The 14,233-nt window shown below is 45.4% G+C and overlaps 1 protein-coding gene across 1 annotated transcript in view; it reads right to left on the bottom strand.

Annotated features, from left to right (window-relative positions):
- The window catches only part of SMARCA2 (SWI/SNF related, matrix associated, actin dependent regulator of chromatin, subfamily a, member 2), a 164,357-nt gene extending 162,821 nt beyond the window's left edge, over positions 1-1,536 (bottom strand). Inside the window, exon 1 of the mRNA XM_046665065.1 lies at positions 1,246-1,536. The gene's annotated coding sequence lies outside the window, so the exon portion shown is untranslated. The remainder of the gene's footprint in view (positions 1-1,245) is intronic.
- Positions 1,537-14,233: the final 12,697 nt, after the last annotated feature.

Genomic DNA, 14,233 nt, shown 5'->3' with positions numbered 1-14,233 from the left:
AGGGAGCTTAAAAAAAAAAAAAAGTCCAGGAGAATAAAAGGGCAATTAGATTCCTAAAAGAGAAAGTGTGCCTCAATTTGCATAACAATGCACCAACTGGGATTCAAACCTGCCACACCTCTTAACACCACCAATGTGCTAGAAGTAGGCTGGAAGCCGACCAAGTCTAGCGTTGGCAAACAAGCCAGGGGTAGTGGTCCCCCAAATAACTAGTGGAAGGTATTACTGAAACATTCGAATGTGCATATATCAGTATATACTTATATATACACACGACATTGGGGATGGCTTTTATTTTAGTACAGCTCTCAAGGGTTTCTGAGTCGTAGATGGTTAGACAGGAATTTTCTTCTATTCAACTCGCAAGCAACAATCTTTCTGTTCATACAAGCATTCTGTTCCTACAAATATGGCACAACCAGGTGTAAATTAAAAAGTCCTTTGGAAAGGAATTTTAAAATTTAACTCTGCTATTGGTAACGCAGAGACGGTAAAAATAACCACTCGATGTAGTTAGACAAACGTGTCTCCTTAACGTGCTCCTTGTTATCACATTACACATCCTAGGAACACAGCCTACATAATGACCAAGAGACAATGATGACACCTCTCCAGAAAATACTGACCCGGGTCGCTTTACTTTTTCAAAAGCACCAACCTCCATCAGGTTAGGGAGGAGCGAGAAAAGGCGACAACCTTGCAAAACTCTCCCAAAAGTTACATAAACAAAGGAAGGGAGAAGCCCAGTGTGGGCTTTGCACCCATGTGCTACTAAATTACATAACAACCGGTGCAGACAGGAAAGAAGGAATGAATTCTGCACAACACCCCCACTTCCCTCGACTCCCAAGCCTGTCTCCTTCTCTTAAAAAATCCCAATGCCTGGTAAGACCAAGTGGACGACTTTGAATATTTATGTTATTGCTGGAGTAAATCCTGCGAGAGTTGGAGGGACGTTTAGGCCCGAAGTTTGAATGTGCAACAGCCCCAAGACGCAGCGACTCCAGTCTCTGGACCCGAAGGAGAAAGAACTGACAAGCGACAGCAGCCAGCAAGGCCTTCTTCCTCCCCCTCACGGTGCCTCCCGCTGGAAAGTTTTCCACGCGATCGATCGGGGGGCAGGGAGCCCGAGTCCCCCGCCCGCCTGACTTTGCAGGAAAGGCGAGCCGGAGCCCGGAGGGGGCCGGCAGGGAAAGAGCTGGAAAGCTCCGCACGCAGCGGGCGGCGGCGGCGCAGGCTCCTTACCTGGGGGACGCCGAACAAAAAGAGGCGCGGGGCTCGCCGAGCCTGCAGCGGCGGCGCGGCCCGCGGCCCGGAGCCGGGCTCCCCGCCGGAGCCCTAGGCCCGCGCCCGAGCCCGCGGCCCGGCCCCCGCCGCCGCCGCCGCTTCCTCCCTCGCGCGCGTCATGTCACGGCGATCAAACATGTCTGTGTGCGCTTCGCCGCTGTGACTTCCTGATTCTCTGCCGCTCGCGCGCGCACACTCACACTCACACTCACGGCCACACGCACACGCCACCCCCGCCTGCCCCCGCCACCAAACCTCGCCTCGTCCTCCCGGGGCTCCCGGGGAGGGCGCGGGCAGGAGCGGCTGCCGGCGCCGCTGCTCCCGACGCACTGGCCCCGGCGCGCACAACACACACTCACACTCACGCGCAGACACACTCGCGGCGGCCCCGAGGGCGCGTAGACGCGAGCCGCAGGAGCTCGCCGCCCCCTTCCAACCCACCCCACCCTACTTAGCAGCCCTGCCAAACTTTTTTTTTCCTGCCTGATCCGCGTCCAACTTCCCTCCACCCCCAGCCCCCACCCCCAGCAGTCCGGCCAGCCCGGCGCTCACCAGGATCTGCCGCAAACGGCAACCCGGATAAAAATAATAATGCAATCCAGGCGGCGGAGGCGGGGGCGAGCGCGCAGACACTGGCAGGAGGCGATTTCCCCGCGTGTACCGGAAACCGGCCCGAGTGCCCGGACCAGGGCGCGGGTGTCCCCTGGAGCCCGCACTGCTGCGCCCCGCCCCGCGCGGTGCAACTGCGCCCAGGCTGCGAGGCCTGGTGCGGGGCACCCGGGGCACCAGGATCGGTGTGCGCCCCGCGGCCGGAGGGCTCCTAGGGGCCGGCGCGCCGGACCGGTTATTTGGGGAAGTGCATCGCGACACCTTTGCAGATGGCATGGCCATGTTTTGCAACGCAAACGGGAGGAGGAAAGACGGCCAACGGAGGGGGAGAACAGAGCAAGGGGTAAACCAGGTTGGGATGGGAATAAAGCAAACTCGAAAGCAGGGAGCGAGAAGGAAGGGGTGCGTGTCATCGTTGGGAGGAGGCTCCCACCCGGTCTCCCCGCCTCCCGCCCTCGCCACCCCCCATTCCCTCCCCCCTGCAGCCCTTCCCTTCTCCGGCGAACACCACCGCCGCTGCCCGGGCGCGCGCGGGTCCTGTTTGTGACAGTCAGGCAGAGAGGATTATCCGGATCATGGCCTCCCCGGCCCGCAGCCACGGTGGCTTTCCCTGGCCCCAGCGTGCCCCAGGCTCCCGGACGATCGCAGAAGACCTACGCCCGCGCTTCCCGCGGCTCGAGCTAGGGGAAGACGCAAAGCAAAAGAAAACAAACCCGGGGAGGGGGAGGACAGGGTAACTGAGCCCGGCGGGCACCTCCGACCTCCTTCTTCTTGGCCTCCTCCCTCCCTACTAGCCGTGCGGCCCGGGCCGGACACCCAGAACTTCAATGCCCGATCCCGCGCCGCCGCCAGGTACCAGGAGCAGGGACGTCCGCAGAGCTCTGGGCGCAGCTCCCCTGCAGCCCCTTTGCCTTAAGGCCTGCCTACCGGTCAGCGTCCCCATCCCTGGCCGAGGGAAAGCGCAAAGTGGAGGTGACACCTCCGATCCGGCACGCACCGGCCCCACGGCGGTGGCTGCCGCCTCCTCGGCGCGCCAGCTCGGGCTTCTCCCGCCGCGATCCGCTCGCGTCTCCGCAGCCGGAGCCCTTTAAACAAGTCCCCGGGAAGCGGGTGGCAGCCGCGTTCGTTGGCGCCCCGCCGCCAGCCTGGGCTTCTCGCCCTCCTCTCCCGCTCCCCTTCCAACTCTTCCGGGAGGACTGCTCGGGATGAACTGTCGCGTTTCCATCCTCCTCCCCGGTCCCCCTGCCTTCCCCCTCCTCCTCAGTCCCCCACCCCCGGCTTTTAAGGGGATGGGGGAATTGCAACCTTGCCGAATGTGTGTGTGTGTTGCAACCTTGAGTTGGCAGCGCATCGCTGACTGCCTACCCAGGGTCGAGGCTGTGGTTTGTTGGGATTTTCCCCCCTTGCCTCCTTGAAGTAGTAATTATTACTGTTATTATTAGAACAGCAAGGTTCGGTTGAAACTTTCCCGTTTCCTCCACCGCCGCCCGGGAGCTGTCGTTAGAGCATTCCACCTGAGGCCCGCGGGGAGGAGGCGGGCTTTTTTGTTGTGGCGGTTGGCCCGCCTGTTTGTTTTGGTCTCCGTGCATGCCCAATAAATAATAATTAGGATAATAATGAATAATCCCCAGCAAAGGCGGCGCGGTGCCGGAGGGGTTTGTGCGGCGGCTGCAGCCCGGTGGCCAGAGGGAGGGGAAAGAGGAAAAAGGAGTTGTAAGTTATATTTACCTTGCTCGCGAGGAGTGTGCTGGCTGAATCTCTTCCCTCTCTGAGTCACCGAGAGTACAGAAACAGAGGGAGAGAGGACTAGATTATGAATATGACTTCATTGATGACAGCCATCCCCTCCTCTTCCTAAACTCGGGCTCCGCCCCGCGTCCCACCCTCGCCGCCTCCACGGGCGCCGGAAGACGCACCGCAGTTGGCCCCGCGCGCCGCTCCTCCCTGCCCGCCCGGGCGCGGGTTGGCGGGACGCGCTTGTCACTCGCCCCGCTCAGCGACTCCGGGAGCTCGGGGGGGAGGAGGGGGCGGTGTGCAAGAATGTGGATCGAGACAGCTCTACTGTATGCGTGGATCCGTGTGTGTCTGCAAGGCGCCGGCTCTCGGGCCGTGTTTGTGCCTGGAGCAGAGAAACTGCGCAGGACGCAGAAAGCCCCAAGCCCTGATGGAGTTGGCCGTCCGTTATCCCTCTGCTGGCAGTCCTGTTCAGGGGCGCTGCCGGGCTCCGGAGGGAGTCTGGGGAAGCGGAGGAGGCGCCGCGAAAGGGAGGGCAGCTGTAGTAATAGCGCGTAGTAGTTTGGGGGTATGTGGAGAAGGTGCTGGAATTTAACCGTGCCTCCGCCTGCCAGAGCCAGCCTGCAGAGGGAAAGGGAGGGGACCGGGGAAGGGCTCCGAGTGGCACCAAAGCTGTTTGTGACACAGTGTTGACTATGAAAAAAACGGGCATTGTCGTGCCGGCTGAAACTTTTTCTTCACCCCCCGCCCCCCACCCAAGGCTGTAATTATAATCTGCCCCAACTCTCCTCCGTAAAAAGGGAGGCCGGCACAAAGAACATTCTTGCCAAATCTGTCTCTTTTCTAAAGGACTGTAAGCTTCCATAATGCCAATGAGGGAAAAACAGCTGAAAGGCTGAGCGCCTGATAAATAAATAAGCCCGCCCTAACTCCTCTATTTACTTGTGGACCAGACACAGCACTTCAACCTTCCCTCACCTGTCATCTTCGCGTAAAACATACAAAAATACGGAAAAACAACCCCGTGGGGGCGGGGCGCGCGGGTTAGGGGGCAGTGGAAGCGTGGAATCTGCTTTTGATTTAAGAAGGGGAATAAATCTCTTATTCTCTACAGACCGTAGTCTCTTCTCTCCCACCTCGCATTTAAGAGCAATTAAGGCTACCAAGAGTAAACTGCTGGCACTTTGCGGTTTTGAGACCTCTTGTTCCAGTTTTCCTTGAAATACCGTGCTTTGGCCCGACGAATAGGTCGGTGTTTGCTGAGACAGTTTTATTTTTAGTTTTATGAAGTGTGAAAGAATGTTAGGAGATTTTAAATCAGGGGCCTATTATTCTAGACTCAGACTAATGTAGGTGCTCAATTCTTAAAATTAAAACTGTTCCTGTACCGTAGTGTTACGAAAAATATGATTTATCCCTTATTTTGTAATGTAATGGTCTAAATTAGTCATTCGAAGTGCATAGTGAGTACTTAGTTTAGGATTTTTCCCCCCTAGAGTAAAATCCTATTTTAAGACCATTTTACTGTTGCAAAATTGACTCTATTTGAGCAGCCAGGTCCGAAAAGTGGTTCTAGGATACTTAAAACTATGAGCTAGGGGGCCAGCCGGTGGTGTAGTGGTGAAGGTGGTAGCTCTGCTTCCACAGCCCTGGGTTCCAGGTTCGGCTCCCCCGCTGGGACCTATATACACCGCTCATCAAGCTGTGCTGTGGCAGCATCCCACATACAAAATAGAGGAAGATTGGCACAGATGTTAGCTCAGGGACCATCTTCCTCACACACAAAAAACCCAAAAAACAAACAACTATGCACTGGATAAGTTGAAGACAAGAAGCAATGAAGGAAACCAAATGCCTTGTGTGGTCGTTAAGTAACAAGAATTGTTCACCATGCTGGTCCACTGCTGGAGGAAGGGCTGCAAGGGCACGGTTGTCAGGTGGCCAGGAGTATCAGTGATCACTCACCCTGTAGTTTTCTAAGGCCTTGTTCCTTGCCTGTCAACCTTAGCTTCCTAATTTTCTGTCTATCCCGAAGTGAACCTCAAGACAACAAAAGATAACACATCTAAGAGAAATAGAATATAGCCCTGAAGAATCTGTTGTGAGAACTTGTTTTTCTGCCTGAGGATATGCCAGTATAACTATTAACTGGGAAATATACAGCAAGAAATCTTAAACAAAATTAGCAATGTAGTAAAAATATAACTTCTAACTGCCTAATAAAATGCACCTATTAACATAGCCAGATAACTTAGTTCCCTATAAAAGGGCTTTAATCTAATGGCAATGCTTATTACATTAGGTAATATTAGGTTTCAATGGGCGGGGGACCCAATTTGTTTCCTTGACATGCCAACCTCACGTGCCAATTTGCAGAAACTGATGACTTCACCTTTATTCCCTTGTGAATAAGTGCCCTTTTTATCCCTTTAAGATTCCACTTTCATCTGTCGTGCCAAATTTCAAAAAGAGAAGAATCATCTTAGTAAAACTCTGGAGGAAGAGAATGGGCATTCCTTCTGGCATTTTGTCAGAGGGAAAATAAAGAAGAAAACACTCCCTTTGTTACATGTGTGTATTCTTCAGCTCATATAAAATTTTGATGCAGTACTTGGAAGGGTTGGTATCCGTGCATTATATGCACACAACTATGGGAATTGAAAAGTAAAATCTATCACTAGGAACAGAGATTAAATATAGATATCGCATCTCCTTTTCCTTTCACGTTTTTCTAAGAAAGCACCACCTTCTGCCTTCAGGTCTGTCCTTTGAAGATCCTCTTGTCTGTACCTTGCATTACAGCAAGTAGGAATTTTATAAAATAAGGCCTACGCTCAGGGGAAAGGAAAAGGCAGCACCATTCACTCAGTATGAAAAGAAGTTTGTAGAACATATAGCATGAGCTTCATCTCTGAGGTAAAGCTAAATTTAACAATTGATGTTAAGGAGGAAAACGATGGGGTTCTTTTGTTTTGCAGAAAATCACACAAAAGCAAATATGGTTGGAGGCTAAAAGGACTCCGGGAGGCTGCACAGGATGCTGGATTCACATGAAGGTTTTCCTTTTGGACTTTGATGAGTCATAATGTGTTCTCTGAAGCTGCTTTTCTCTTTCTAGTTTGGCATCAAGGGATAGGAGTCACTTTTTCATGTCTGTATGGCTACAGTCACTTGTTATGTAAGTCTGCTGTGGATCATGTTCTGAATAGAGTAGATATTGGGTTTGAAAATTGATACCTTGTTATAACACCCCCATAAAGAAAAATTCCATGGGCAAAGTTAGGAAGCTTCTACCTCCACCAGGCAGACTGTTCATGCTGGCTGAAATGTTGCCTGGCTTCAAATGGGAGCAAGTAAGACCATTTAGGAAATGAGTACTTCATCTACAATAATGGAAACAAAACTTTGACAAAGTGAATCAGCCGACATTTAATTTAGTGGAGGGTTTAGAACTAGCCAGTAAATTTATTACAGAAATAAACACTCCTCTCTCTCCTTTTTTCCAAACAGCAGTCTCAATAGATTCTGTTTTCCCACAATCATCCCTCCAATATACCACCTCAATTCTCTTTGTGATCCTATCACTCTCCAGCTTTAGTCTGTGTCTATTCCCCATCCATTATCTGATAAATTTCAGTCTTCTTAGCATGTCATCCAAGGCTGTGTATGGACAGACCTCTGCCACCCTTGTTGACCTCCCTGCAATGCCTGAGTTCCAGAATCCTGGTCTACCTTCTGGTTCCTAAGGGGCCATGTTGGATATACTTTCCTCCAACTGAAGTGCACGTTCCCGATTCACATCCTCCAGGACTCAACTATAGCCCAGCGTCCTTCCACTGGCCCTCCTTGCCTTCCCCAGGCAGAGGGAGCCACTTGTCCGACTCTGCTCCCATAGCAACCGGTGTGTACCTCCATTACAGCACTTATCACTTTGATGCGATTATTTCTTCGGTATCCTCCACTAGATAGCTGGTGCCTGGAGGGTGTTGAGCAAGTTCAATTTATCTCTGAAATCTGAGCAATTAGCTGGATGCCTAGCATATTGTATGTTGCTTAAAAAAAAAAACAACTTTGTTGAATGAAAGGATGAGAGACATATATTAAAATTATCTGCAAGAGAGAATTTAGCATGTCTTCTTTTATTAATCATCATGTTAATGAACAAGATTACTAAATGTTTAGAATCTTTATGTTATTTTCCAAGCTGAAAAGGCTGATATGTTTTTGGTTTTCCTTTTGTTTTGTTTCATTTTGTTTTGTTTTTTAGGGGAAGGGGAAGGTGGGAGGTAAGAAGCTACAGGTCTTGCAGTCATATAAAGAGCATTGAGGGGGGATTTTCTTTCGTTCCTTTTTTTTAATTAGCCTAGGAGAAACATGAGTGTACATGGCAATTGTGTAATAGAGTAGTAATAATTATAATAGAAGCTTGCTTTTATTTCTTCTTTAAATCATATGCCAGTGTTCGTGCAGAGACCTTTCTATATGCTATTTGATCCATTTAACCCTGTGAAATATGTGATATTATCCCCATTTTACAGATGAAGAAACCAAGAGGCAGTAATTTGCCTAAGGCAGGGGTTTCCAAAGTAGAGTGAGCAAGATAATTGATTGTGATATGGGAAGAATGTTAGAAATTCTATTTGTTTTTCCTATAATGATTAAAAAATGTAATGATGTAATGACCAAAAAAAAATGTTATACTCATTGACCCTAGAACCTTTCCATGGTTCCTAAGGAAACTGGTCACGTATTGTGCCTCAGGAATACTTCGAGAAGAGAAGAGCCGAAGGCAGAGAGGTTATAGTGGTGCACCCTTTGGTTTTTTCACTCTCAGGGCATTGACGTTGCCTGAAGTTTACAGCTTCCACAAGATTATGTTACCTGCTTTTAACCAATCAACCCTCTTATTTGGGAAGCAAGTGGCTTAAAAAGAGTCCTTCAAAGAAATCGAAGGTTGAGATAAATCTGATAAAGCAAGCACAGGGCAAAATTAAGACCACATCTTCAAATCTACCCCTTTAACTGCTCAGAATTCTTTGCCAGCCATATTGAGAAGTGAAAACAATGACGGTCTAATTAGATCTGACAAGAAATAGGTCAAAACATTCACAATTATCCAAGAATACTTGAAATTTGGATTTATATTAGCTGTCATTAATGATGAATTCTGACCTAAGCATATATTTTGCCTTGAGCTATTAATAGTATGATATCATCACGATTAGCAAGATATTTAAAATTTTTCTATCATCCTCATCTCGTTCTTTTTTGTTTCTATTTTGTGTATGTTTTATAATGCACTTGATATGTTAACATTGAATACATGTATCATGAACAGATATACATAAATCACGCTTTATCTATTTGGGGTTTCTTCCCTCCTTTTTTTAACTGCAAGGGGAATGTGCTCAAACAACTTAGAGATGACTAAATGATGAAGTCAGAATTTTTAACCCAGCTTGGTAAAACTCCAGACTCAGCGTGATCTTTCTTACTCATGTAAAAACTGCCCAATAATTTGTCATCAATACAGGATTCTTAACCCATTATGGGGTGGGGGCTGGGGGGTAGGTGAATATAAATGATCTTTGGAGCGTTTGGGAATCCCTTGAAACTGTGTTCAAAGTTCCATGATCATGTTCATATGAACTTTCTGCAGAGAGTCCATACATTTCATCAGATTCTCAAGAGGATCTTCCTCAGAGGGGGTAAGAATTAGTGACATAGAGGTATCAGCAGCATTAATGACACAGGATACTTTTCTGATAAGAAATCAATTGTCTCCATGACTTTTATAAAACTAAGTGTGCACATTTTATAGGTCCAGACATGTCTACCGTTAGAAAAACCCTATAGAACTCAATACTTCTGTGGATAAGTCAAATGCATTCTAACTGCCTGAAGGAAGGCGTCATTTGTCTCCGGAAATAGACTTTCTGAGGATGATTTCCTTCTCAAGGATTTCCTCAATAATACTCCATTCTATATTGTCGAATAGACACGAAAGGATTTTATAAGTTATTATCAACATGTCTTTGAGGCTTTAACACCTCTTTGGACAGTTGTTCATTAGTTATCAGAACACGAATTCAGAGTCTAAAACTTTTTATTGTCCTAAATTATTAACTTTAGTTTGTCAGGCCGTTGTACCTGCTACCCTTTGATTTGTACTGTGTTTCTCTGAATGATAATATGCTTCTCTACCACTGTGACACCGGAGCTCCTCTTCAAGCCCCTCAACCAAATGCCACAGCAGCAGAATGTGCTGTATCCATCTCCCATGCTGTTTTATTAGATTTGATTGCGGTATTTTATTTTCAGACCACCTTCAGCTCTGTCTGGACTTATCTTTTCACTTACCGTTCATTGCCTTTATTTGTGTGCCACCCAGCTTGATTGGCATGACGTCACCCACCAGATTCTTACTTCAAGTTCAGTACACAAAAGCGAAATCTGCTGTTGTCTTGTTTCAGTCATTTTTCTATGCTTGAAGGTCTATGTAAATTCAAGAGAAGAGTAGAAAATAAGCCAGGAACATGTAAAAACAGAAAAAGCCACTAAAATTACCTTAGGTGGCTCTTTAAAGAAATTGAGATAAATAATCTGCTTTGGGGGAAAAAAAAAGTCAGTCTCTCCACAGGTAGGGATAAAATACATTCCACAACAATATGGTTTTATGTTAGTTTTCAGTGGTGTTGCCAGCCAGAAAGAGATGAATATATAAAACAAGTATACGAAGTTTCAAGAAAGGGTTTCGAGCATCTGGATTCTGCATGGGGCAAGGTTCAATGCTGGGCAGGAAGCTTCTATCTCCCCTTCAGATAAACTCAGCTGAACAGTCACTGACTTCAATGAATGGTGTGCATAAAGGAAAAGCTCACATTTGGTCTGGAATTGTGCATATTCAGTTGCTTATCTTACCAGAGACACTGTGATATCTGTTGGAATTTTACTGTTTGAAGACTATTTGGGGCCTTTTGGTAATCAACTTTCCTTAAGTGTGGGAGAAAATAAGGGATTTGTTGATAAGATGAAAGAACATTATAGCGTACAATGTTTTTTGTTTCTCTAATACTTATGACTTAGGCTTTGGGAGTATGTCTGAATCTTGAAGAGGTTGACACCTCACACTTTACCTATATTTTATCAAACTACTTAAAAAACGTATTCACCTATTGGGGGCATTTGTCTTTATGGGACACCTCAATTTTGTGATGTGATTTATTCACTGGCATTAATGACTGTAACCACCATTACCTGATACTCCACAGGTCCCATGGCCCCATCCATGTTTACTATTTTCCTAAGAACTTAGGATCAGAATGCTAAGTGGTTATTTCTAATGCTAACATAATACACAACTACTTATCAATTGAGGAAAATAAATCATGAAAGCGTAATTTAATGATCTAGATAAGTGACTATTTATTCTTTCAAACAACGTACAAATGCTAATATTCCTGGTCTTTGAGCTGTCACAGACTATATATCAATGTCTTCCTTCGAATGGTAACCCTATAACTTCTTATAGTAGTCCCTGGTTTAAAAAATACATACCAATCTCAGAACCTCTTGTTCTGCGCACAAACTAAGCATAAAATACTAGAACACGTGGTTGAGCTAACATCTGTTGTCAATCTTCCTCTTTTTGCTTGAGGAAGATTGTCCCTGAGCTAACATCTGTGCCAATCTTCCTCTAATTTGTATGTGGGATGCATCCACAGCGTGGCTTGATGAAGGGTATGTATGTCCCCACCTGGGATCTGAACCTGTGAACCCTGGGCCACCGAGGCAGAGTGCACGAACTTAACCCCTGCACCATTGGGCTGGCCCCTCTTTCCTGTTTAAAAGAAGAAAAAGTCTTCAGGTTCAAGTTCTTTAGTTCAGTAATATCCATCAATGCCCAACTGAAGAAATGGGCCCAGCACTATCCACTGCATGCTATCAAATTTATTTTCATAGACTGTGGCTTTCAAACTGTTTAACAACTACTCACAGTATGAAATGTATTATATATCATGACTCAATATACACATACTTAGGTACATAGTGAATTGTATCAGTCAGGGTCTAACCAGGAAAACAGAGGAATTTAATTCAGGAAACTGGTTACATGGGGGATGGAATTGCTGAGAAGTCAAATAAGGAATTGAAAGTAGGAACAGTAGGAAGTCACCGTCACCCCTAAGCTGGGGAACCAAGGAATGAGGCAGAATTAAGACAGCCCAGAGACCAGGGATTCCTTGTGATACCTGTAACCATCATAGTTGTCAGTTAGAGCTATGATGGAGATACAGCTGTTGCTAGAGATGCAGAAAAAGAACGAGAGAATACCCTGTCTTTGCCTTCCCTCTGTCCTCCAGCTGCCCTGTCTCTAGCCAGTGCCTCACATGGGCTGACCCAGAAGGTGGGAAAGTGCAGCTGGCAAAGTTTGCACTACGGAGCTGAGCAGAAGAGTGAGGAATGGATCTGAGGACCCACAGACACAGTAACTAAAACAAAGTTTCCTAAAACATACTTACCTTTACCAAGAACAATGCCCTCTGAAGTTAATATTTTCTATTCTATTCCTTTTTTATGTTGTACACACCCCACTATGACTCATAATTCACAGTGAATTGAAAAAGACTCTTTGGACCAATAGGAAATACACATTTCAGGAACTTTTTGCCCCCACCTAAATATCCTGCTTTTAGGTCAGGTTATTAAAACATGCGTCTCATGAGCAGTAGTTTATGGATTATATCATACAAATCTCAGTAAAAATGAAAATTTCCCCCAGGCTCCCATACTTGGACTATCTTTTTTGGTATGTGGATATCAAGTAAGTAGTGATGGATGACAGTGAAACAAATCAACCCCAGTTCTTATTTTTCTACAAATAATCAGCAAAGAGCCAGATATTATAAATATTTGTCAATTTCTTTTATTTTTTTCCTGCGTGGACATCATAATATAGCAATAATAGTTACAATTTTATAATAGAATCATTCTTTGTAGGTCATTTTTATAAAGATACTGGTAGCACACAAACAAGAGTTAGTATGTGTGATCATATCCCCCTAAATTGTCATGAGATATTAAATGTAAAATTTAACCAATACTTAAAACCAATTAATAACATAGAAATATATCTAAAATTGCATATGCAACAGCTTTAGACTTTTGGAAATCTAGTAAAATAAACACATTTTCCTAATTCAAACTAATAACAAGAAGATTTTAGTTCATGATTATATTTTTGTGTATCAGGTCACATATTACGCTAACAGCAAAGTCTATAAAATTTCCTACCTTGGTGAGAGTTTAGACTGAAATTTTGTAGTAATGCTTCCAGGACCCAAGGTTTTAGTGGATTCATGATAGATTTGTCAATTGCTAGTCATGGTCAGGGGTATAGTATCTGACCTTTGCTAATTTGTGTATTTAAGGTATTTTTGAAAACTGGGCAAAACTATGTAGAAACTGTTTCCATCTAAGACTGTATCTATTAAAATAAACATTGAAAGAGAAAAATCAGGCAATTTATAACCTAAACTCCTTCTTTTTTAGGATCGAATCATCAATGTATAACATTCATTGAACTGAATGACCCCAGCTTTTCCTCTCTCAGGAACAACATCCACCCTGCCCCGACTCCAGGAACAAATTCCCACTTTAGTGATGGATTCATTCCCATGCTTTCAAAGCATTGCCCTATATGGCATCTGATACAATGCTGCTAATAATGAAATAAGAAAGCTACTTGGAGCAGCCAAGTAACGTTGAGTGACGTAAGCATCCAAATCTGCACAATTAGACAATTTATATATTGAGAAATTGTGGAAAGTTGGTATGAGGAAGTACTACTGAAGTCCTTTCAATATCAATTTTGAAAATCCATAACAAATGATGGCAAGGCTCAGCAACACCAGGAGGTGGGTTGGCCATCAGCCAGGAGGAATGTGGGTACAAACCTCCCTCCAACTCAAGTTCCTCTTCTTCAGATGAGGTTCTGCCTTGGACAAATCATGTGACCTTGATTTGTGAGCCCTTTTAACTTCACTCATAAAATGCAAAGATTTGTGTCAAGTAATCTCTAAAGTTTCTTCCATCTTAAGCTCTATCTCAGTTTCCTCATCTGTAAAATGGGGATAAATATAATAACGGTACCCAACACAAGGCTTTGTTATGAAAGTTACAAAAGACAATAGATATAAAGTACATATTACGGTGCTAACACAGAGGAAAACACTCAATAAATGAAGCTACTATTATTTGTTTCAGCTCCATCAGTCCAAGAAGATAGAAACAGTGGCTTTTGTCAGTCCTTATTTTTTTCTAATTCTCAGAAGTGGTCAGTTACTTTGTAAACTGCTAACTTGCTATTGTCTGTTTTTCTTAATAGGTCTTAATGTTCCTATTTCTTTTCAGGTAAATTATGTTCAGTCCTGTTCATGGACTTCACTTCTTTCTCCTCTTCTGCACTTTCTTGGGCAAACTCCCAAGGTTCAGGCCTTTCTGCTCAGCGCTTCTTGCTTTGAACTGTCTTTCCACATTCTCAGCCACTCCTACAGCTCACAAAACAGACTGTCAAATGTTGACAGCTCTCCAAAATTTCACT

Source organism: Equus quagga, chromosome 6 (assembly GCF_021613505.1).
Source record: "Equus quagga isolate Etosha38 chromosome 6, UCLA_HA_Equagga_1.0, whole genome shotgun sequence".
Taxonomy (NCBI): Eukaryota; Metazoa; Chordata; class Mammalia; order Perissodactyla; family Equidae; genus Equus; species Equus quagga.
Note: the sequence above shows the minus strand (reverse complement) of the source record. Positions and strands in the feature narration are given on the sequence as shown.